The following is a 26283-nucleotide window of genomic DNA, read 5'->3' as shown; positions in this document are numbered from 1 at the left end:
AGAATGTGAGGTGTATGTATGTTACTTATAGACATCAAAACCGCTTCACCAATCTTGATAAAACTTGGCAGGAATGTTTCTTGGGTACCAACTTAGACCTTAGTGTATCTATTGTAGCCCTAAAACAAACTTAAGACCCTAAAAAAAAAATAAAGTTGTCCGACTCTATTACAGCTATAGTATTTTATGGATTTAGGCCATGTCTACAATGTTGACATAGAAAAGATCGAAAGGATTTAGACCTAGATCTAATTTTTAGAAATACACTTTGCGCAGATAGTTTTTTACTTTGACACATGAAAATACAAAAGAAGATCCATTGATTTTATTATATAATAAAATTAACCTTCAATTTTGTGTTTCAAAAGCATTTTTTAAATTAATTAGTTCGTTATATCTGTGACTGCAGATTTCCTGACAAACTTTCTTTCATTAGACAATACCGTAATGAATCGCTTACTAAAAATTAATTCGTTTAATTGTTTACTTTATAATCCCATCCCTAGATCTAAAACTCTAATTCAACTCTAAGATGATAAAACTTCTCTTCGCACAGATAGTTTTATACTTTAACACATGAACATACTAATTAGAGTCCATTCATTTCATATTTTGATCAAATAAACATTCAAATTTGGTTTTCTAAAGCATTATTTTTAAGAGACTACATTCGTTTACAAAAGCTGCAAAGCCGAGTTGAGATAGGCCTAGATCTATATTCATTCATGAATCGCGTACTAAAAATTATTTCGTTTAATTGTTCACTTTATAATCCCATTCATTTAACAAAGCTATCGCTCTTTTCGTTTTTAATAGATATGAATGTATCGACTTCGGGTAAACCCATTTTCGCAAAACTAATTTTATTTTCGTAGCGAAAGAGAAATAACGTGAAAGGATCATTAGCTAAGTTTAACATACATCTAAATCCAATCCATTAGTAAACACAAACTTAGACCCGCAGGCCGCGGGTAATGCCAGGCTAGTCTATATTATAAAGTAGAATGTGTGGAGTATGTATGTATGTATGTATGTATGTTACTTATAGACATCAAAACCGCTTGACCAATCTTGATAAAACTAGGCAGGAATGTTCCTTGGGTACCAACTTAGACCTTAGTGAATGTATTGTAGCCCTAAAACAAATGTAAGACCCTCAAAAAAAAAAAAAAGTTGTCCGACTCTATTACAGCTATAGTATTTTATGGATCTAGGCCATGTCTACAATGTTGACATGAGAAAAGATAGAAAGGATTTAGACCTAGATCTAATTTTAAGAAATACACTTTGCGCAGATAGTTTTTTACTTTGACACATGAAAAGACAAAAGAAGATCCATTGATTTCATTATATAATAAAATTAACCTTCAATTTTGTGTTTCAAAAGCATTTTTTACATTAATTAGTTCCTTATATCTGTGATTACAGATTTCCTGACGAACATTCTTTCATTAGACAATTCCGTAATGAATCGCGTACTAAATATTAATTCGTTTAATTGTTTACTTTATAATCCCATCCCTAGATCTAAAACTCTAATTCAACTCTAAGATGATAAAACTTCTCTTCGCACAGATAGTTTTATACTTTAACACATAAACATATTAATTAAAGTCCATTCATTTCATATTTTGATCAAATAAACATTCAAATTTGGTTTTCTAAAGCTACATTCGCCTACGAAAGCTGCGAAACCGAGTTGAGATAGGCCTAGATCTATATTCATTCATGAATCGCGTACTAAATATAATTTCGTTTAATTGTTCACTTTATAATCCCATTCATTTAACAAAGCTATCGCTCTTTTCGTTTTTAATAGATAAGAATGTATCGACTTCGGGTAAACCCATTTTCGCAAACCTAATTTTATTTTCGTAGCGAAAGAGAAATAACGTGAAAGGATCATTAGCTACGTTTAACATACATCTAAATCCAATCCACTAGATTATTCAAAAGCATTTTTTACATAAATTAGTTCCTGATATCTACAGATTTCCTGGCGAACATTCTTTCATTAGACATTACCAAATGGTTACACATTAACACATCTCTCTTCTGAGGTCTGAGTCTATTCCTAGGCCTAGGTCTAAAACTCTTACTGAACTCTAAGATGATAAAACTTCTTTTCGCAAAGATAGTTTTATGCTTTAACACATAAACATACTAATTATTGTCCATTCATTTCATATTTTAATCAAATTAACATTCAAATTTGTTTTTCTAAAGCATTTTAATACATTCGTTCGATGTTCGTTAAAGCTGCGTAGCCGTGTTGAGATAGGCCTATATTCATTCATGAAAAAAAGTTCACGCATGCGCAGCACAGAACTCTAGATTAGTGTAGATTTAGATCTATGTCTACCTCAAGATCTACTTTATACTTTATACACATGAACATACAAAATTTAGTCTATTCATCTCAAATTTTAATCAAATATATGTAGGCCTACAAGCAAATGTTTTAATTTGAAAAAAAAAAATGGATTTAATTAAGCCTATTAGCTATTTTGATTTGATAGCTTCATTCACACTATTTTTACATTGACACATTCGCTTTACTTATTACATTATTATTTCGTTTAATTGTTTACAAAACACTCTCAGTGACTATATCGACAGTAATGCGCAAATAAAGACCCGCGGGTCGCGGGTAACATATGTCTAGTATACTATAAAGTAGAATGTGAGGTGTATGTATGTTACTTATAGACATCAAAACCGCTTCACCAATCTTGATAAAACTTGGCAGGAATGTTTCTTGGGTACCAACTTAGACCTTAGTGTATCTATTGTAGCCCTAAAACAAACTTAAGACCCTAAAAAAAAAATAAAGTTGTCCGACTCTATTACAGCTATAGTATTTTATGGATTTAGGCCATGTCTACAATGTTGACATAGAAAAGATCGAAAGGATTTAGACCTAGATCTAATTTTTAGAAATACACTTTGCGCAGATAGTTTTTTACTTTGACACATGAAAATACAAAAGAAGATCCATTGATTTTATTATATAATAAAATTAACCTTCAATTTTGTGTTTCAAAAGCATTTTTTAAATTAATTAGTTCGTTATATCTGTGACTGCAGATTTCCTGACAAACTTTCTTTCATTAGACAATACCGTAATGAATCGCTTACTAAAAATTAATTCGTTTAATTGTTTACTTTATAATCCCATCCCTAGATCTAAAACTCTAATTCAACTCTAAGATGATAAAACTTCTCTTCGCACAGATAGTTTTATACTTTAACACATGAACATACTAATTAGAGTCCATTCATTTCATATTTTGATCAAATAAACATTCAAATTTGGTTTTCTAAAGCATTATTTTTAAGAGACTACATTCGTTTACAAAAGCTGCAAAGCCGAGTTGAGATAGGCCTAGATCTATATTCATTCATGAATCGCGTACTAAAAATTATTTCGTTTAATTGTTCACTTTATAATCCCATTCATTTAACAAAGCTATCGCTCTTTTCGTTTTTAATAGATATGAATGTATCGACTTCGGGTAAACCCATTTTCGCAAAACTAATTTTATTTTCGTAGCGAAAGAGAAATAACGTGAAAGGATCATTAGCTAAGTTTAACATACATCTAAATCCAATCCATTAGTAAACACAAACTTAGACCCGCAGGCCGCGGGTAATGCCAGGCTAGTCTATATTATAAAGTAGAATGTGTGGAGTATGTATGTATGTATGTATGTTACTTATAGACATCAAAACCGCTTGACCAATCTTGATAAAACTAGGCAGGAATGTTCCTTGGGTACCAACTTAGACCTTAGTGAATGTATTGTAGCCCTAAAACAAATGTAAGACCCTCAAAAAAAAAATAAAGTTGTCCGACTCTATTACAGCTATAGTATTTTATGGATCTAGGCCATGTCTACAATGTTGACATGAGAAAAGATAGAAAGGATTTAGACCTAGATCTAATTTTAAGAAATACACTTTGCGCAGATAGTTTTTTACTTTGACACATGAAAAGACAAAAGAAGATCCATTGATTTCATTATATAATAAAATTAACCTTCAATTTTGTGTTTCAAAAGCATTTTTTACATTAATTAGTTCCTTATATCTGTGATTACAGATTTCCTGACGAACATTCTTTCATTAGACAATTCCGTAATGAATCGCGTACTAAATATTAATTCGTTTAATTGTTTACTTTATAATCCCATCCCTAGATCTAAAACTCTAATTCAACTCTAAGATGATAAAACTTCTCTTCGCACAGATAGTTTTATACTTTAACACATAAACATATTAATTAAAGTCCATTCATTTCATATTTTGATCAAATAAACATTCAAATTTGGTTTTCTAAAGCTACATTCGCCTACGAAAGCTGCGAAACCGAGTTGAGATAGGCCTAGATCTATATTCATTCATGAATCGCGTACTAAATATAATTTCGTTTAATTGTTCACTTTATAATCCCATTCATTTAACAAAGCTATCGCTCTTTTCGTTTTTAATAGATAAGAATGTATCGACTTCGGGTAAACCCATTTTCGCAAACCTAATTTTATTTTCGTAGCGAAAGAGAAATAACGTGAAAGGATCATTAGCTACGTTTAACATACATCTAAATCCAATCCACTAGATTATTCAAAAGCATTTTTTACATAAATTAGTTCCTGATATCTACAGATTTCCTGGCGAACATTCTTTCATTAGACATTACCAAATGGTTACACATTAACACATCTCTCTTCTGAGGTCTGAGTCTATTCCTAGGCCTAGGTCTAAAACTCTTACTGAACTCTAAGATGATAAAACTTCTTTTCGCAAAGATAGTTTTATGCTTTAACACATAAACATACTAATTATTGTCCATTCATTTGATATTTTAATCAAATTAACATTCAAATTTGTTTTTCTAAAGCATTTTTAATACATTCGTTCGCTGTTCGCTAAAGCTGCGTAGCCGTGTTGAGATAGGCCTATATAAATTCATTCATGAAAAAAGGTCACGCATGCGCAGCACAGAACTCCAGATTAGTGTAGATTTAGATCTACGTCTACCTCAAGATCTACTTTATACTTTATACACATGAACATACAAAATTTAGTCTATTCATCTCAAATTTTAATCAAATATATGTAGGCCTACAAGCAAATGTTTTAATTTGAAAAAATGGATTTAAGCCTATTAGCTATTTTGATTTGATAGCTTCATTCACACTATTTTTACATTGACACATTCGCTTTACTTATTACATTATTATTTCATTTAATTGTTTACAATACACTCTCAGTGACTATATCGACAGAAATGCGCAAATAAAGACCCGCGGGTCGCGGGTAACATATGTCTAGTATATTATAAAGTAGAATGTGTGGTGTATGTATGGATGTATGTTACTTATAGACATCAAAACCGCTTGACCAATCTTGATAAAACTAGGCAGGAATGTTCCTTGGGTACCAACTTAGACCGTAGTGTATGTATTGTAGCCCTAAAACAAACTTAAGACCCTCAAAAAAAATATAGTTGTCCGACTCTATTACAGCTATAGTATTTTATGGATCTAGGCCATGTCTACAATGTTGACATGAGAAAAGATCGAAAGGATTTAGAACTAGATCTAATTTTAAGAAATACACTTTGCGCAGATAGTTTTTTACTTTGACACATGAAAATGCAAAAGAAGATCCATTGATTTCATTATATAATAAAAGTAACCTTCAATTTTGTGTTTCAAAAGCATTTTTTACATAAATTAGTTCCTTATTTCTGTGACTACAGATTTCCAGACGAACATTCTTTCATTAGACAATACAGTAATGAATCGCGTACTAAAAATTAATTCGTTTAATTGTTTACTTTATAATCCCATCCCTACTAGATCTAAAACTCTAATTCAACTGTTCGCACAGATAGTTTTATACTTTAACATAAACATACTAATTATAGTCCATTCATTTCATATTTTGATCAAATTACATGCAAATTTGGTTTTCTAAAGCATTTTTAAGAGACTACATTCGTTTACGAAAGCTGCGAAGCCGAGTTGAGATAGGCCTAGATCTATATTCATTCATGAATCGCGTACTAAAAATTATTTCGTTTAATTGTTCGCTTTATAATCCCATTCATTTAACAAAGCTATCGCTCTTTTCGTTTTTAATAGATATGAATGTATCGGCTTCGGTTTAACCCATTTTCGCAAAACTAATTTTATTTTTGTAGCGAAAGAGAAAAAACTTGAAAGGATCATTAGCTAAGTTTAACATACATCTAAATCCAATCCACTAGATTAGTTAACACAAACTTAGACCGCAGACCGCGGGTAATGTCAGGCTAGTATATATATATAACAAGTGTACCGAAAATGCTATTTGTATGACGTGTGCTAAAGGAAGAGGTATGTAAAATGTGAAAGTTTAAACTCGCAATAGAGATTTTAAACACCTGTTTAGTGAAGTGTGTAAAATGACATTGATAATAATTGAGCCCACAACTCGAACACACCAATTACACATACAAGCTATCAAGGGCGAGGATCAAAATTGGATTACAACATGTGTTCATACTTATATATGTGTAGCTCTCACATAGAAACATACGTGCACACACTCGTTACGTAATAGCACTGTGCACGTCATATGACAGTATATATCAGAGATCAGAGAAGAAAGGAGTAGTGTAAAACCCCGTTGTGAGTAGTGTTTAGCTCCAGAACTTGTTATAACTCGCTGTACTTGTACTGTCTGGGTACCGGTAAGCTAAAGGTTATTCATTGAAAAGTTTTAACCTACTCACCACCTTGCATCGTAACAAATACAGAAAGATCTTAAAATATATGCATTGCTTCTCACTTCCAAAATTAAGCAAGACATTATATTGTAGTTCGGGTATGTGCATTGAAGACTTCTTCCGCGAGACTTTAGGGCCCATAATAGCTATACTCTAAAGGATTCAAATATAAAACTGGCTCATGACAAACTAGATGAACATATGACATGCCGTGATCGATCAATACTGTCAATACACATATACACAATTAAAAAAAAAGATTTCAAAGAGAGTTTGTGCAATCACATAATCTCATAAGGCCCCCGATGATGAAGGTAGACAGACAGGTTTCGACATATTTAGCACGAATATCACAAGCTATGAACTACAAGCTAACAATAACCACAATCCTAACTTCATTCTACAAAATGTTAATTGAAAGCAAGATTGCCTGCGATCACACCCATTCTTGGGCTAAAAAAGGGGGTTGGTCTATTTAGACCTACATATAGATCAGGGGTTCTCAACCAGTGAGTCGCGAGCCATTTGGGGGACGAATGACCATTTGCGAGGGGTCGCCTAAGACAATAAAAAATTGATATTTGGGCGGGGGGGGCTATTTTCATCAGAAGTTTTTTTAAATATGTTTTTTGTGTGTCTCTAACGTATTGTAACAGGTATATTTATTCTATAGTCAAAATAAATTTATATTTTAAATGCCGTAGGTTTGGAAAATTATTCAGATTGTATTAGTACATAAATTAAGAAACGATCGTAAAGTATCATTACAATAAAAAGTGAGAACAACTAAGATAGATCTAAGAACACTGACATATAGCCAGTGGCTACGAATGACACTTTAGTGAATGTATCATCGTTGAACGCAGACGTGATTTTTATTGGTAGTTACTTCTTTCTTTTTTTTTTAAATTGTTATTTGAAAATATTTGCTGCGAACTACATCTTCGTTGTTGCAGTATACTTTTTCAACAACCGAAATTACTGTCCATTAAATGCGTCGTAACGCCATTGGGAGATGAAACATTTCTATGGAGATGATTAATCACGTAGTGAAGAAAATTTAACACTAGCTAAATCCCATTTACTTAAGCCAATGAACTAAAAATATTTTATGGTTTGGGGGTCGCCGTCTAGTTAAAAATTGTATTATTATTAATTGTATTGTAAATGTACAAGAAAATATAACATCTCTTTTTGACTGAATGGGCCCTGGATAAGACTGTACAGAAGAGAGTGCAAATAATAAGGTACAAACATAGGCCCAAAGTTCAGTTGCCTACATTAAAACAACTCTAGCTTTGACAAGGTGAACACACTTATCACTACCTGGTATCAGCAATGACTCAGTTTAAAATGGAGACTGAGTCATAATGGTTGACTGTGGATTGAATGAATCAAAACTTTATTTAGATCTTGACAGTATCATTATACAACTGCTTTAATACAAAGTTTAACCCGTTATTCCCAAGCCATATGAAATACATACATATATATATATATATATAAAATTTATTTATAAAAGCTTTACACACCTGACAACACGCATTAATTTGTTACCTCATTTACCATAATATACCCTTGTTTGAGTATGCGCACAATGGAAAAACTTGAACAATATCATTTTCCCAGGCATAACACATACATTATGTCAGTGACACCCCTTACGCCCAAAATGGTTGATACATATATATCTATATCTATATATATATGGCCAAAATTGTGCAGATGTGCCAAAAATTGTAAATAAATAAATTATATATATATACCTGCTCGCGGGTCTTAACTTGCATATTGCTGATATAGTCACTGATTTAGTGCATAGAAACGATTAAAGAAAATAATGATGTTATAAGTAAAGCGAATGCATGAATTCATGATTTTAAAAAATATTATGAATGGAGCTAAAAATAGCTAATCGACCTTAATTCAATGTTTTATGAAAACATTGGCGAACGAATGTAGATCTATGTAAAAATGCTTTAGAAAAACAAATTTTAATGTTAATTTGATTAAAATATGAAATGAATGAACAATAATTAGTATGTCAATGTGTTTAATTATAAAACTATCTTTGCGAAGAGAAGTTCTATAATCTTAGAGCTGAAATAGTGTTTTAGACCTAGGAAAAGAGAGTTTCGTAACATTTCGGTCTACGCATGCGTGACCTTTTCTATTAGATTACATGAAAGAATGAAACTATTAGAATGCAGCTTCGCAGCTGTAGCGAATGAATGTATGAAAGATGCTTTAGAAAATCCAATTTGAATGTTAATTTGATCAAAATATGAAATGAATGGACCATAATTAGTATGTTCATGTGTTAAAGTATAAAACTATCTTTGTCAAGAGAAATTGAATTAGAGTTTTAGACCTAGGAATGGAAAGATGTGTAACATTACGGTATTGTGTAATTGTGTAATGAAAGAATGTTTGTCAGGAAATCTAAATTCACAGATATAAAGAACGAACTTATGTAAAAAAATGCTTTTGTAACACAGATTTGAAGGTTAATTTTATTATATAATGAAATCAATGGACCTTCTTTTGCATTTTCGTGTGTCAAAGTAAAAAACTGCGCAAATTGTAGTTCTTAAACTTAGATCTAGATCTAAATCCTTTCAAGCCTTTGGATCTTTTCTCATGTCAACATTGTAGACATGGCCTAGATCCATAAAATACTATAGCTGTAATAGAGTCGGACAACTTTATTTTTTTTGAAAGTCTTAAGTTTGTTTTAGGGCTACAAAACATACACTACAATCTAAGTTAGTACCCAAAGAATATTTCTGCCAAGTTGTTTCAAGATTGGTCAAACGGTTTGGATTTCTATTTGGCACATACATACATAGGCCTTACTTTCTACTTTATAGTATAGTTATATAATGCCATTTCCCCTGAATAATTCTAAGTATTTTGAACCTAGATAATTACTCATGGTGATGATCCTTAGGTTTGCCTGGAAAACAATTGACAGTTATGTTTTGCAATGCATATAGGCTGCATTAGACTTTCCATTGTTTTTACATCAAAATAATTCCAAATTTATATATAAGTGATGACTTCTTATCAGCCATTGCTGCTACTTAACAGCACAAAAACAATATATAAATTAATTAACTGAAAACCTTTTGCTTAAATTTAACGAGAAATAGAAACTACTAGCTGTTCAAGCTAAGAAACAAACCCTCAGAAGCTAGTTTTAAAGTAGACTAAAGGTCTAGATCAACAATAACTATTAACATCGAATAGAAGAGATCTATATTATTATTATTGTATAGATTCTATATCTACTGATGAATCTACAGTATTCACTGATTCAGATATAAAATATTCTATCTATATCTTATTACTTGTTGAACTAGATCTAGAATATAACTTAAAAATTATCTACTCTATCTATATATTTTTTAGAAAAAAATATATATCTAGATTGACAAAGCATAGATATAGATCTCCAGACAATATATAATATATATATATATATATATCTATTCTAGGTTAAAATCCAGATCTTGAGTGTATAAAGATCTACACTAACACTGACAAAGTGAGAGTATATTTTTATTAATACATTACTTCTATAAAGTCTGAACCTAGTTTAGATCTATTAGAGATAAAAATGTATATATATATATATATAGATAGATTAATATAATTATTAATATTAATTTATAATTACCGGTATTATAAAATAGATCTAGATCAGTGATGGGTAAAAAAAATTTGGCTGGCCTTAAAGTAAACAAAACGAAAATACAGAAATGTTCTACAAACTCTAAGAAGGCTTTCAAAGTTAAGCTGATACTATGTATGAATTCAAGCAATGAGATGTTATTGTATTATAACAGTTCCTCATAGTTTGGTGAAAATCAGGAAGAAATTATTCTCATTCTTAGTAGAGAAGTGAGGAGTTTGTCGCTAAGCACGATATTATCTATATATAAATAATTCTCTTCGTCGCTCAAGAGTTTGGATGAGAAGAAGAAGTAAAGGAAAGATCACTCTCTTATTTCTGCAGATAGTCACCCCACAAAAAAACAAGGAGGGGAAAAAACGTATTCACCGGTCGATGACCGCCTAATCGTGCAGTTTGCGCGCTGGACTGTCGTTTGGATTTATCAAACCTTACCCGCTCCCATCCCCCTTAGTCCTTCAACTCTGAAGGAACATCCTAAAAATGTAAAACATTTTACAAACAAAAATTGTACAAACACTAATTTAAGAGTTTGTATTAGAAAATAAATTCGTCTATGCATTTTATTCATTCTTTACTACGTACAGAACTACTTTACGAGCCTTGCCTGTAGCAAAGTCATACAGTATATCATAATAATTCTGTTTCCTACATAGATCACACTCAATAGCAAGAATTACCAAATGTTTTAATCTATCTTTGAGAATTGTTGACCTCATGCATAATACTGTTTTTATTTATCGCGCATAGGATTGGCATTTTCCATGAATGACACCCCAAAATGATAATTTTTGTCTATATATTATGTATATTTTAAGGAATTTTTTTTATCTTTTGCAATTCCAGAACATTTCCAGGAGCTCCTGGTAAATCGACAGGAGGGCGCGGGAAATCTGTTTTAAGTTATAAAATGGTTAATTTAATAATTTATACACCTTGAATTAGCGCTGGTCCTATAAAAGTGCTGGGCCCACTACAATCCCATATGTTGCAGTGGTCTAAGGCCAGCCCTGCAAAATAGCGGTGTATGCTACACCGATGGTTGACTAGTATATTATATATATATATACACAGGGCTTTTTTGTGACGGTACGCATCAGTATGGCGTACCGGCGACTTTTTGAAAAAATTATTACTTTTCTTGTATTTTAACATATATTATTAACTTTTAGTATATATTAGCAATCAACTACTGAGTACTGCACCTAATCACTGAGTACCGGCACCTATATTTATTTTACAAAAAAAAGCATATAATATATATATAATATATTAATTTTGAAAAACTAATATTCATCAAGCTCTATTAGAACTCTAATACATGCTTAAATAGATACTAGACACATTTTACCCGCGACCCACAGGTCTTTATTTGCTTATTACTGTCGATATAGTCACTGAGAGTGCTTTTAAAACATTTAAACGAAATAATAATGAAATAAATAAAGCGAATGTGTAAATGTAAAAACAGTATGAATGAAGCCATCAAATCAAAATAGCTACCGGTAGTCTACTTAAATCCATTTTTTCAAATTAAAACATTTGCTTGTAGGCCTACATACTGGGTGCGTGAAAAAATGTATACACACTTTGAACTGTCATAGACAATTTATTTCCTGTTCTACAATGCTAAATTTCAGCACATGGAAAGCTTAATGTCTAATTGGAAAAATAAATGTGATTAATGTGAGTAATGTTCAAACTGGTGACCTTCAGCATCAATACATTGCTGAGTACGAGTCAAATCTGATTCTGTGCATAGTACTAAAGTGTCCACTGAGATTTCTGCGCACACCGCCTGAATCTCATTCCACAGTGTGTCCAGGTGACGTGGTTTACGTTTGTACACCTCATCTTTAACTGTGCCCCATAAGAAGAAATCCAGTGGCATGAGATCTGGAGAGCGTGCAGGAAACTCGATTGGTCCCCTGCGTCCTATCCACTGGCCTGGCACATTGTGATCCAGGTATGCTCGTACGTCCCTATGATAGTGCAGTGGGGCGTCATCTTGTTGGAAATAAAACTCATCATTACCATATAATGCACGAATGGCAGGGAATATGGAGTCAGCAAGCATTGTTAGGTACGTTTCTCCAGTAACAGTACCTTCAAAGCAGAAAGGCCCAATGAGTCCCCTTGCAGACAAACTACACCACGCATTTACGCCAGGCAAATTCACAGCCTTTTCAACTGTAATGCGAGGATTATCTTTAGCCCAGTACACACAATTGTGCCTATTGACAGTCCCATTAAGTTTGAATTGGGCTTCATCCAACCAAATTATGCCACCCATAAATCCCGGTTCACGTCTCACCCTCTCCTGAACCCGTTCACAAAATTCTAACCTTCGATCTGGAACGTCGTCACTTAGCTGTTGCACCAGGCTTGGAATGTACACATGAAACTTGCACACTACTAGCACTTACATCACTCTCACATTCCGCTTGATGTGATGATTTTTGAGATGAACGCTGAAACAGTTCCAAGACCGCAGTTGTGGACTCATCACTTGTAGCTGTACGAGGTCGCCCTGATCGACCTTTATGCACATCACACACTATTCCTTGAATTGCAAATTTGTCTTGTAGACGTGTAATTGTTAACCTTGAAGGTGGTTCTGTACCATACTCATGTCTCCAAACCGCAGCTACATTCTCAAACTTCCAATACCACTTAATTATCTGCTTCTGCTCTTCAAAACTCAAACGCACATCCGCCACATTGCAGTTACTTCCTTGCCACTCCGGCACTGTGTTTGGTACAGAACCACTTTCACATTTGTTTTACAATTAGACAACTTTGGCAAACAAAACCGGATGAAAAAAATTAAATCTTGCCAACTTAAACTGCTTTCTAAGAGGAAAAAAGGGCATCGAGTTTGACAGACCGACTACAGTGGTAATTTATGTCAAAGAACATATGCGCCAGTGTACAAGTGAAATTTCACTAAAACTTCTAAATCTACATGACATCCTGTTTACATTTTCTAGGTCAATATTGAAGATGTTCCGGAGACAGAGTTTATTCACCTCATCAAAAGCGATTCAGCTAAAAATTATTGCTTTTCAATGTCAGTTGTAAGGACAATTCAGAATCACATGTTTTCCCATTTTGAGATGCGTGAAAAAATCACACCTTCTTAATTGAAATCTCCAGCTGTGTTAATCGGAAGGCTGCAAAATGCCAGGTGCTACCTTCAGTGTCTGCTATATTTGGTACATTCCCTATCACCACTTTGTATTGACCATTCTCAACAACTATAGCTTCAATCTTTTTATTGAAATAAGGAGAGTTAATGTGTACTATGGCTGTTGGGTAGCTCTTTATTTGCCCTCCGAAACCTTGTACTCTGCATTGTCTCTTGGTGTACTGGTGAGGTCTCACACGTTTAGCTAAGAGTACACATTTCTAACAGAAGGCTTATAAAAATATCTTTGAGAAGCGAGGTTTTCCAGCCTATTAGTTATCGTCTAAATAAAGAAGTAGACTTGATGCTTAAGATGACATTCATTGTAATCTTACAAAGACTGCCACAAAAATCCAACCTTCAGGTTTATTTAATAACATCCTCAATGTTTCGCCATACTTTTCAAAATTGTCACACAAGTATGCACATGAATATGAATAAGCAATAGAAAAATTAATAGATGCAACTTATAAACATAAAGTTTTTGTTAGCAATTTAATTATAAAACACATTTATTTTACACCATTTACAATTTAAAGCTTTTTTCTGTGATTGAGTTCTATTATAAATGAAAATACAACATTATGATAACGATTTTAAAACAATAGCAAATTTACATTTAACCTAGGTTGGAGGTTGCTGCCTAGTGGAGTGTATCGTATTATGGGTCACTGCACTAAAAAAGTTAAGAACTGCTGAGATATATATCTAGTCAATCTTGAAAAGATCTAGATTAGTATTAGTTTAGAATAAATAAGTAGTAACAGTAACACTAACAGCAGTATAGATCTAGTATGACAGTATGACTATGTGTTTAAGTAACAGTAACTGAGTAACAATAGTGATAATAACATTTATAATAGATCTACATTATTCATGATATATATAATAAATATAGATCTACACCTAAACTGGCTAGATCTGCCAAGCTCGATCAGCCCTGATTTGTATAGAGGCTCGATTGCTTCACTTAATACTTAATATTGCTAAAACTTTTTTATTTGCTACTGCACAGGCACCTTTTTTTTTCACTTCCAACACATACTATTTCCTTATTCCTTGTAAAGGCTAAGTTCATCATGAGGTCAAACTCAAGAGGTGTGGAAGTTGTTTTTTTTTAACACACGGTAGTGAAGAAAATGGGTCATGGGCTTATGGCTGTTTCTAAGTCTGATGGCTCATCAGCTCAAACTCAAAGAGACTATTTGAAGTTGTGAAGCGTGGGAAAGGTGGCAATGGATGGTGTTCTTGCATTGGAGTAAAAAAAAAAAGACTTCATTTTGAAAATTAAAGATTAAAACATGTTTTAGATATATTTTCTTTGATCTGCTCAAGCCTTTCATCAGCCCGATCGAACTTACTAACTATGGGAGAAATCCGATCGAGGAAAAGTACACTTGGTGATATCCACTCTACACCTCTTTGACCTCATATTTAATTTTAACTAAGCCTAGTGATACATCAGATCTATTTCTATACACAAAAAAAAGGATGATGAATTCAGAGATACCATCGTTTTTTAGGTCAGACAGTTACGGTGCTATAAATATCCAAATGTGAAAATGGCTGCCAGCAGGCTTAATGCGATCGAACTTTGCACTTTACTCTAGGTCTAGATTCTAGAATGATCTAAGATCCATAATCTATGTATATATTAAATTATAGTTAAAGACTCTACTTATAATTATAGTTCTAGCATCTGATCTAGATCTACTATATAATATATATACTATACTACTAGATCTATACTATATTATTGATATACTCATATACTATATTGTCTATATAGATTATTGATCTAGATCTAGTATCTATCTAGAATTATAATAATCTAGAGTCTAGATCTAACAATACTCAATACTCATACTGTCAATATTTCCGACTCAATATTATATGATTGTCACGTTTGTGACCATGGCCATGGCATTGTCATTCAACAATATTGAACATTGATTGAAATGAATTTAATTCATTCAATTGTCTATTCAATGAATATTCAGAATATTAAAATAACAATGACAACACACTGACACTCTCACTCACTCACTCAGTGAGTCAAAACAGTCAAACTCATTACTCAGTGACACTGCTCGAGATACTCACTCAAAATACTCAGATATCTAGAATCTAGATCTAGTGAACCGATCTAGTCTAATATAGATTTAGACTCTAAACTCTAATGTATATCTAAATTAAGTTCTATATTAAGTAGATCTAGATCTATATAGAGTCTACAAAGAATGTAGACTTTTCTACCTTTGCCTTTAGTCAGTTTAGTATTAGATCTAATCTAGATATCTAGAGTCTATGTTTTTCTTGTTTTTTTAATTTTTTTATTAGATGTGAGAAGTACACTTCCCGTTGATGAGATCATCTAAATCTATTTAGAGCACAGTGATATCATTTGCAACCAATCAAACTGATATTAGAGCTCTTCTATCAATAAGTTAGAAAAGAAAAATGAAAGTTGTACAGACTGTGACGTAATATTTTTTTTTCTCCTGCCACCACCCATCGTTAGCATCCTCCAAAAGGTAAAAAAAAAAAACGCTACTAGTTTTGTTTGGTCTGTCCGTCCATCTGCCACACTCAACTCTCAATAATTAGAAAAGCCATAGAAAATCCGATGTCATGATATTTTGAAGCTTGAAAAGATCTGGTGCAATGGCTACTTTTTTATTTTCTGAAATGCGCGTGAAGTTCTCTTTATTGTCTAATAGTCGTGTTTTGAGCTATTAGAATTGGTTTTCATTGGGCGTGATTTGTTGTCCAGAATATTGTGTGTCTGATATGTATCACGCTTAGTTTCCTGTAGTTTACTGTTCTTTTAGCGGAGAGGACGTTCTCTCTGTAGATTCTTTCTGCGCTACAGACTTCGAATAACTGTTTTCATTATGGCTCATTCAATATGGAAAACGACAATCCTACGCGGGATAAAAAAAAAACGGCATTATCCTGTAATTTTGGAATCTGGTGAAAGAAGCTTTTTGCACCTCAAACTAATGAAGAATTACTTGTGGTCAAAATTTCTCGTAGACAGAGATAGATTTAAACATTTGGTAATTCTTGCTACTGAGTGTGATCTATGTAGGGAATAGAATTTTTATGATATACTGTATGACTTCGCTACACGCAAGGCTTGTAAAGTAATTCTGTACGTAGTAAAGAATGAATAAAATGCAAAGACGAATGTATTTCTAATATAAACTCTTAATTTTCAATTGTAATCCGTATCTCTACCCAAACTGGCCACGCGAATTCCGTTTCGCATAGGGCCCCACAATGGTTAAGTCCGGCTCTGCTATTCAGTGACGAGTGAATACAGAGTGGATTACTTGTTCTCCCCCCCCCCCCTTCCCTCATTTTTTCGCCGCTAAAACTACGTGGGGTAAAAATAAAAAAGAGTGATCTTTCAATGACTTCTTGGTCACAACGGTTATGTCCTGCCCTGCTATTTTGTGACGGGTGAATACTACTTGTTTCCCCAACCCTTTTTTTTATCGTAGGGTAACTCTAGTCCGACTTGCAGAAATAAAAGAGTGATCTTTCCTTTACTTCTTGTCCAAACTCTTGAGCTATGAAGAGATTGTATATATAGATTGAAAAGTACTATAAATATAATTTTTAATATTAGATATAAAAAAAAACAACGACAAAGAAATGATAATCGATTTTCGAAGGGAAAAGAAAGAAAATCATATTGTTTCTGTAGCATGAGAGGTTATTGAAATAGTGCAAACTTTTAAATACCTTGTTACTATCTTAGACAATTAATTAAATTTTACTGCAAATACGGATTATATAAAAAAAAACAAGGTTGCAAAAGACAGTTTGTGTGGAAACACAAACTCAAAATCGGCCCCCAAAAAGGTCCATCCAGGCAGGCTTCAATATTTTCAGAAAGAACATGCAAATGAAATTATATCAAAGACAAATGAGAGATAAGAATGGAGAAAGAAGGTTAACAGATCTTGTGTAGTGCCCCAACGGTCCAACCTATCAAAGGATAGGTGCAAGTGAATGTAAAGTTAGATGTGAACCTGGCCTAACTAGTTCCCCTTTGAGACCTTGTGGTCTATAGGACAGATGATGTAAAGTTCATCTGTTTTTGTGGCCTACGATTAGCGAGGGTGTCATGTAGCCAACACAACGACCAACCACCTATACTTTTCCCCAACTAATGTCACGTACCCATTAGAGCTGAGTGGACTCAGAGGCGCCCAAAGATTCCAAAGTTGAAAATCCCAGTCTTCACCAGGATTTGAACCCGAACCCCCAGTTCGGAAGCCTAGCGCTTTACCGCTCAGCCACCGCGCTTCGCTTGGCCTAACTGATGTCTTATAATTGATCCAATTGTTGTGAAAAGGCTCTTATTCGAATCCTCAAAAATAAATTTAAAAAAAAATTTAAAAAATTCCACAATAAAAAAAAAATGTTCATAAAAATGAAGTTTATAAGATTACTATTCATTGTAAATTAGGTCTAACTTATAATGCATACTAATTAGCTTTTTCTCTTTAAAAAACTGCTTGCATAACTGATTTTAAAAATTAGATTTTTCGCTTTCGGAAAAAAAAAAGTAGCCGTTGCATCAGAACCTTGAATGGTCTAAAATATTGTGATGTCGGATTTTCAATATCTTTTCTAGTTTACGAGATCTAAACGGGACGGACGGACAGACGGTCAGACGGACAGACATTTTCGCACAAAACTAATAGCGTCTTTTCCCCTTTCGGGGGCCGCTAAAAAAGGGCAGCAAAGATTACAATTACTTAGAAAAATGTCTTCATTTAATGTTAGGCCTTGGCTATGTTTTATCACGCTCACATCTGCAGTATTTTGAGTTTTAATATCACTGGCAGGTATGGCTATCTGAACACATAAAAAAATATTAAAAACTCCAGATAATCGTAAATGCCGCTGGTAAAGTCATTGGCAAAAAACAAACCCCGTTCTGGCAGCTGTCTGAGAAAAACATTCATAAAAAAAAGCTAAAAAGACTCTAGAAATAAAAAAAAATCACCTTTGGGTCAGAATTTTGTGATTTTACCCTCACATAGCACAGCACGACAGCAAAGACAAACAGACAAGTAAACTCTTTTGTCCATCTGGCAATCTAACGATCTGATATCAACTTTTCGCATGTAAATTATGAGTCTGGTGTGAATGTATATTTTGGTTTTCTATAGTTATCATGTTTTGTTTGGTGTACTGCACAAATTATGAGAAAAATTTCCATATGGATACTAAAGAATAAAGATTATTATTATTATTATTGTGTTAGAAAAGAACGAGTATTCATTCTCTGGCGAAGCCAGGGTCGAGTTTCGTTAAAGGGAAACAAAATTCATTATCAGTTTCCACCGAGGAATTTTCTGGTGATGTGGCAGGTCTGCAGAAGTATCGCCCTCTGAGAGGCAACGAGAATGTTCCTAGGAATGCCAAGGTCCCGAACCCCACTGATAAATAATGAGCTGTAAATTTTAGGAGAATGCGTTTCTGCAGTGAAGAATGCAAAAACAAAAAACGCTTATAGCTTCGCCCCGAACCCTACTTAAGAGGCTTACAGTGCTCCCCCAGACCCCCAAGATATCAAAAGAAATGGCTCAACATGACTGGGTTTTTTTGAGAAACACTGCTATATATATATATATATATATATATATATATATATATATATATATATATATATATATATATATATATATATATATATATATATATATATATATGGTTTACTGTGCGTTAGGGTTAGGGTTTGGAAAAAAAATCGCCCCCCCCCCCCACTCATAAGTTCTGGATCCGCTCGTGGCAGAAGTACAGGCAATGAGAATGTTCCTAGGAATGCCAAGGGCATTGAAGGTATCTGTGAGGTCAGTTGTTGTTATTATCCCCTCGGTTTATATAACAATGGGGTATATTGTTGTTTTAGATAATAATTTCCATAAACGCTTAATAGCCAAGCCAAGGTTCCCATATTTAGTGATACGGCGATATCAATAATGGTAGCGGCTTTTTCTTTTGTTTTTCAATGAGCAGCAAATCAGGGAGATTAAAATCTACCGTTTTGTCAGCCAAAATAGGCCTATCCAAGTACAGTTGATGATCCGTAGACTCGAGAACCTCTTGTGGTGAGTATTTGTATTAAGGATGAGTATCCTTACCGATCAAATTGTGTGTCAAAGCCAAGTGCTGGTGTATTAGCTTTGCAACTTGGTTATGGCGACCAGGTAGGCAGTTTCCGATAGGGCTGAACATCCTGCTATTATGTGTTCAATTGACTCACCCACATTTCCACATTTTCGGAATTTGTCAACAATATTGAGTTTTAGGATATGTTTCTCATAATTTTTTGTCCTAATTACTCTGTCCTGTTTTGCTGTGACAAAGCCTTCAGTTTCAGGGTAGAGATGACCTTCTTAGAGCCATGCTAAAGAAGCAGCCTTGTCAATGTTGTCCCCATCCAATAAAGCCTGGAATTTTCCGTGGAGTGTTTTTTCTTCCCAATGGCGAATCTCATGCCCTACGTCGTCGAAACCGACATTAACATCAACATTGTTTAGGTTCAGAGGAGTTGCATCATAGTCTTATTTGCGTAGGAAGGAAACTAGTTCATTGCTGGAGGCGTGCAGTTTTTATCGTATTTTTTAAACTTGCGTCTTACACAGTTTGAAGATGTTTTGCACTCCATTACCTCCATCCTTCCAGGGTAGGTATAGCGTTATAATTATTACTTTTATTATTACTATTATTATTATTAAATAGAATGATTTAACCTGTTTTTTTAACAATGAGAACATCGATAAAGTCGGTCGTAAGGAATATTCGGTAATTATCAAAATACACAAAAATTTTATTGCTCTGACACCAGATAAAATTTATTCCAGTGTTCTACTTTGAGTCACAACATTTTCAAATGAGGTTATGCAACAAAATCGGTTTCACGAACATATAGTAATATCCAAAAAGTAATTTAAGAATATTCATGAACAATTAAACATTTTCTACTATTCAAACAATATTTAAAAACAAAAAAAAAAAACAAAAAAAAAACGGCAAAGCAGAATATGTAATAGTGGTATCTTAGAAAAACGCATAGTTTTTGTTTGTTTTTTGGCAAAAACGAAATAACAAATTAAGTCTTAATGTTGTTTGAAAATTGATTGAAACTAAAATTAAAATTGTAAAAAAATGTATCTGTGACACTAAAAAAGGTGGGGTTTTTTTTGGTAGTCATGAAATGTTATTTCAAAATTGTATAGTTATGCAGCTTATTGCCACATCAGTGGTAGGACCCTAAGGCTTCATAAGTAAGATAGAATATAAAGAAAATCCAGATTTATTCACTATTCACATTTTTAGTTGTAAAATTTTAGCCCACAATGGGCTTTGTTGCTGCACATACAAATTATGTATGTGTCAGACGCGAATAGCCCAATTTTTCAGTAAAAGAAATTATAAAAGTCATTTTTCTATAAAAGAAGTTACGAAAGCTATATAATATACAACCACAGACCTACAAATACTACAGTAAATAGTATATATATTTAGATGTCGCTCAAATGCCAAAGTAAGGCGAAATTCTTTTCGAGTGGCTATATATCCATACTATTTCTTTGCTTTACTCATTAAGTTTGTTACGCACTAAATCCAGTTGATGGAAAAGCTAAAAGTAATTCTGTTTTAAACAACAGTTTTGGAAATTTACAGGAACATTTAAATGCAGCTCTATCTCTGTACGTTATGTGCTTCCTTTGTTAACATTTTTTTTTACTTAAGACATGATTTTGTAAATGACATTATATTCAAATTGGCCTTCTCACGCTTCTTTATGAGAATTTGTTCTTAGTGGGTGCGCAGGCGGATTTTTTAAGAGAAAAATTCAATAAGGGGGGGGGGGGCAAAAAAGATTGAAGACCACTGCTCTAGACATTTTATTTGATTATAATATACACTAGACACATATTACCCGCTGCCCGCGGGTATTAACTTACGTATTGCTGATATAGTCACTGAAACATTAACATTAGAAACAATTAAAGAAAATAATAATATTATAAGTAAAGCGAATGCATGAATTCATAATTTTAAAAAAAGTATTATGAATGGAGCCAAAATTTAGCTAATTGACCTAAATTCAATTTTTTATGAAAACATTGGCAAACGAATGTAGATCTATGTAAAAATGCTTTAGAAAAGAAAATGAAAGTTAATTTGATTAAAATATGAAATGAATGGACTATAATTAATATGTTCATGTGTTTAAAACTTTAATTATAAAACTATCTTTGCGAAGAGAAGTTGTATTATCTTAGAGTGGAATTAGCGTTTTAGACCTAGGAGTTAAGAGATGTGAAACATTTCGCGTAATATCTAATGAAAGAATGTTCGCCAGGAATTCTAAATTCGCAGATATAAGGAATGAATTTATGTAAAAATGCATTTATTGCACATTTGAAGCTTAATTTTATTAAATAATTAAATCAATAGACTATATTTTTTATTTTCATAAAACAAAGTAAAAAACTATCTGCGCAAAGTGTAGTTTCTAAAATTAGATCTAGATCTAGATCCTTTCGATCTTTTCATGTAAATATGGTAAACATAGCCTAGATTGATGAAGTTATAATGCTTTCATAGAGTTGGTCAACTTTTATTTTTGAGGGTCTTAAGTTTGTTTTAGGGCTACAATACATACACATCATGGGCGTAGCCAGGATTTTTTTTCGGGGAGGATTTTGGTATCCCCCCCCGACCTTCCCCCCCCCCCCCCCCCGAGAAAAAAATTATATATATATATATATATATATATATATATATATATATATATATATATATATATATATATATATGTCTGTGTGTGTGAGTACATAATTAATCTTTATTACATTCTGAGCCTTTCGTAAGACGTTTATTGTTTATTGTAGACTCCCCGCCCTTGCTAGCAAGGGGGTCTGGGAGAGTTCGCAGCGCTCCCCCAGCGCGGGGCGAAGCCCCGCCGCCGAGCACTATTTCTGGTATTGAAAGCCAACAAAATGCATATTCTGAGGTATCTACAGTGCATTATCTTGCTATTAAAAAGTTTTATTTCAAAAACCTAATGTGCTATTCTTACTGACTTAGACCCTCTCGCGCCGTTCGGCGCATTTCCCGGCAAGCTGTTTCGCAACTCTTATTTTGCGTAATTCATTTTGTCGGAAAACATGTCCCGCAAAACCTCATGCGACGCTCTGTCACAACCTTACTAAGGATTCGACTCCCAGTTCGGCATATGATTTCTTTGATTTAGACCCGATCTCTATGACTGACTCCTAAAATCTGTCTTAGCCATCTTTGTTGAGACACATTTAATTATTTTCAATTTCGGCAGAAGACTATTCACACTTAATTAATGGAGCCCAAGCCACTGGTAGAAATTTGTAACCTTTCTTGACTACGCTCTTGGAATTACATGCCTGTATTTCGCTTTAGATTTTATATGGAAAAGGAAAGTTTTTTCGTCAAATCATCTGTTGAGGGGTTTTAAACTAAAAAATCTCTGCTTTTTTTTTTGTTTTGTTTTTAATTCAAAACCCCATTTAGCTACGATCATAGAATTTGGTGACTGTAGTTTGCTTTAAAATAATATCGAAGAGAGAGGTTTTCAACTCTAAACGTTCTGTAGGGGAATTTTAAACTCAAAACCATCTGGAGGGGTTTTAAACTTTAAAGAAAAAGCCATCTGGAGGAGGGGGATTTAAACTCAAAACCCCTTTGGCTACGCTCATAGATTTTATAGTGTGTAATTTGCTTTTTTTTTTATATTGAAGAGGTACTTTTTAGCTTCAAACCCCAACTGGAAGGGGGAGGGGGGTTACACTCAAAACCCCTTTGGCTACGCTCATAGAATTTTGAGTGTGTAATTTGCTTTTTTTATATTGAAGATGGGGTTATCGTAAATTTTGGATGGGGTTTTAAAATCAAAATCTTCCTCAACTGTGCTGTTGGAATTTGGGGATTGTTGTTTGCATTTTTTTTGTTTTGTTTTATAGAAGAGGGGGATTTAACTGCAAAAACCTCTGGTAAGGGGTTTAAGATTCAAAACCCCCTGGTAGAGGGATTTGTATCTCAAAACCCCCTGAAAGGGGTTTTTAAAATCTCAAAACCCCCTGGTAGGGGGATTTAAACTCAAAACCCCCTGGTAGAGGGTTTTTAACTCAAAACTGCCTCGGCTGTGCTGTGGTAAGTGATGATTTAGTATTAAAATCTCACCTAAAATAAACAAAATGAAAGCAAAAATCAGTCACTTAATTCCTTCCCCCCCCTCCCAGGGGGAGATTTCATTTCGGGGGGGGGGGGGGTTGAACCCCAAGAACCACCCCCCTGGCTACGCCCATGATACACATACATATCTAAGTTAGTACCCAAGAAACATTTCTGCCAAATTTTATCAAGCTTGATCAAACGGTTTTGATTTCTATTTGTAACATACATACATACATACATACATACATACATACATACATACATACATATACATACATACATACATACATACATACATACATACATACATACATATGTAATATACTAAGTCAATTCATAACCTTAGAAACAAGGCTTTATTTCAATAAAACACGACTGATACACACAATAACACAGTACAGACTGGTCACGATTCACAGACTACGATAATGCGAACACGATTACAAATACTAGCACGATTACAAGCACGGGTAACACACAAGTTCATTTAACGATCACTCCATTCACCCCTCCTTTATTTCTTTCTGGGTCTTAGGTTATAACCATGCGTATGAAGGGAAGGATCCGGAGGTATCTCTGGCGTAGACTTTTCTCCTTGCAAGTCGTAACTGTCCTGTACGGGACTCGAGTCAATATTGGCCTCTGGCATTGGGTGGCTCCCCTGTGAGTCACCGATGACTTCTGGCTGGTTGTACATCATTGGGGTGGGACTCTGTGAATTACTGATAGTTTCAGGCCCGTAGCGACTCCCTGGTGAGAGATCCAAAGAGTCACCGACCTCTTGAGACAGAATACCGTTCTCTGGTTCGAAATAGTCGTTCGTGGAACTTTCCTTTGGTGCCAGGTGCCTAAGCGACACTTTCTCCTCCAGGCCGTTTGGAAATCGTATATGGGCGTACTGTGGGTTGCAGCTAATAAGTTCAACCTCTTGTACCGATGGGTCAAATTTTGAAGATCTTACAGGGGATTTTAGTAATACTTTGCCTGGGTTCTGTAGCCAAGTAGGCAAGGATGTTCCCGTTGGCGATCTTCTGTTGAATTTGAAGATCCGTTCGTGTGGAGTTTCATTAGTAGAAGTACACAGTAATGATCGAATTGAGTGAAGTGCCTGGGGCAACACAGATTCCCACTGTGATAGTTCCAACTTCCCTGAGTCCAATGCTAATAAAATAGCCTGCCACAATGTTTTATTCAGCTTTTCTATTTGCCCATTTCCTTTGGCATTATAGGGCGTTGTCCTGCTAGTGGCTATGCCCTTAGAATGTAAATATTCTGTAGTTTCTGTGGACATAAATGATGTGCCACGATCAGAGTGGATGTAACTGGGTGTTCCAAAGAGGAAAAATAACTGGTCGAAGCACTTTATTACTGTCTTAGATGTCATATCAGGACAGGGAAAAGCGAATGGAAACCGCGAATATTCGTCAATCATTGTTAACAAATACTTGTTGCGAGTAGCTGATGGCAAAGGACCTTTAAAGTCAACACTTATTCTTTCAAACGGCTGTGTGGCCTTGATGAGCGTACCTGCAAATTCCTTATAGAATTGCGGTTTAATTCTATTGCAGGTTCTGCATTGTTGAATGGTCTGTCTGACCTCTTCAACCGAGAAGGGTAAGTTCTTTGACCTGACATAATGTAGAAGTCTAGTGACACCTGGATGACACAGGTAGTCATGGTACGTCTTCAGGCTACTTTGTTTCGTCATGGTTGCACAGTGCCCTCTAGACAAGGTGTCTGCTGCTGTGTTGGCGTTCCCAGGTCTATACTGTATATCAAACTTGAAGCTTGCTAGTTCCAATTTCCACCTTTGTATCTTATCGTTTTTAATTTTCTTGTCATGAGTGTCTTTAAATATGTATGAAATAGACCGCTGGTCCGTAATAAGGGTAAAGTGATTGCCACACAAATAATGCTTCCATTTGCGTATGGCTTCAATTATTGCAGTGGCTTCTTTCTCTATGGCAGATTGATGCCTTTCAGTAGGTGAAAGAGTTCTAGAGAAGAATGCAATAGGTCTTCCCTCCTGATTTAAAGTGGCAGCTACTGCGATGTCAGAAGCGTCAGTTTCCACAATTAGAGGATGGTCATACTTTATGGTGAAAATTGCTGCTTTCTGCAATTCTTCTTTCAAGTCTTCCAACGCTGTTTTTACTTCTGTAGGTACAGGAAAAATTTGATTTTTCATTATAGGATACATTTTGTCGGAGAAATTTGGTATCCAGTGAGCATAATATGCCAAAAGTCCTACAATCCTTTTCTGAGACTTCAGATCTTTTGGAGGTGGCAAATCTCGCAGAGCTTGAAATCTATCAGGGTCCGGCTTCAAATGCCCTTTGGATATTTCAGATCCAAGCAGCTTTACCTTCTTAGTAGCAAATA

The 26283-nt window shown here is 34.1% G+C and overlaps 1 protein-coding gene across 6 annotated transcripts in view; it reads right to left on the bottom strand.

The window, feature by feature from the left end:
• LOC106070961 (serine-rich adhesin for platelets-like) overlaps positions 1–16030 on the bottom strand; it is an 82542-nt gene extending 66512 nt beyond the window's left edge. For 3 of the 6 annotated variants that reach the window (XM_056033875.1, XM_056033874.1, XM_056033879.1), the window contains exon 1: positions 15760–15990. The gene's annotated coding sequence lies outside the window, so the exon portion shown is untranslated. Of the gene's footprint in view, positions 1–15523; positions 15677–15759 lie in introns of those variants that run through there. The other 3 variants (XM_056033877.1, XM_056033876.1, XM_056033878.1) reach the window with 3 other exon arrangements.
• Between the last annotated feature and the right edge of the window lie 10253 nt (positions 16031–26283).

This window comes from Biomphalaria glabrata, chromosome 6, assembly GCF_947242115.1.
Source record: "Biomphalaria glabrata chromosome 6, xgBioGlab47.1, whole genome shotgun sequence".
Taxonomy (NCBI): Eukaryota; Metazoa; Mollusca; class Gastropoda; family Planorbidae; genus Biomphalaria; species Biomphalaria glabrata.
The sequence above is the reverse complement of the archived record's forward strand: the minus strand, read 5'-3'. Positions and strand labels throughout refer to the sequence as shown.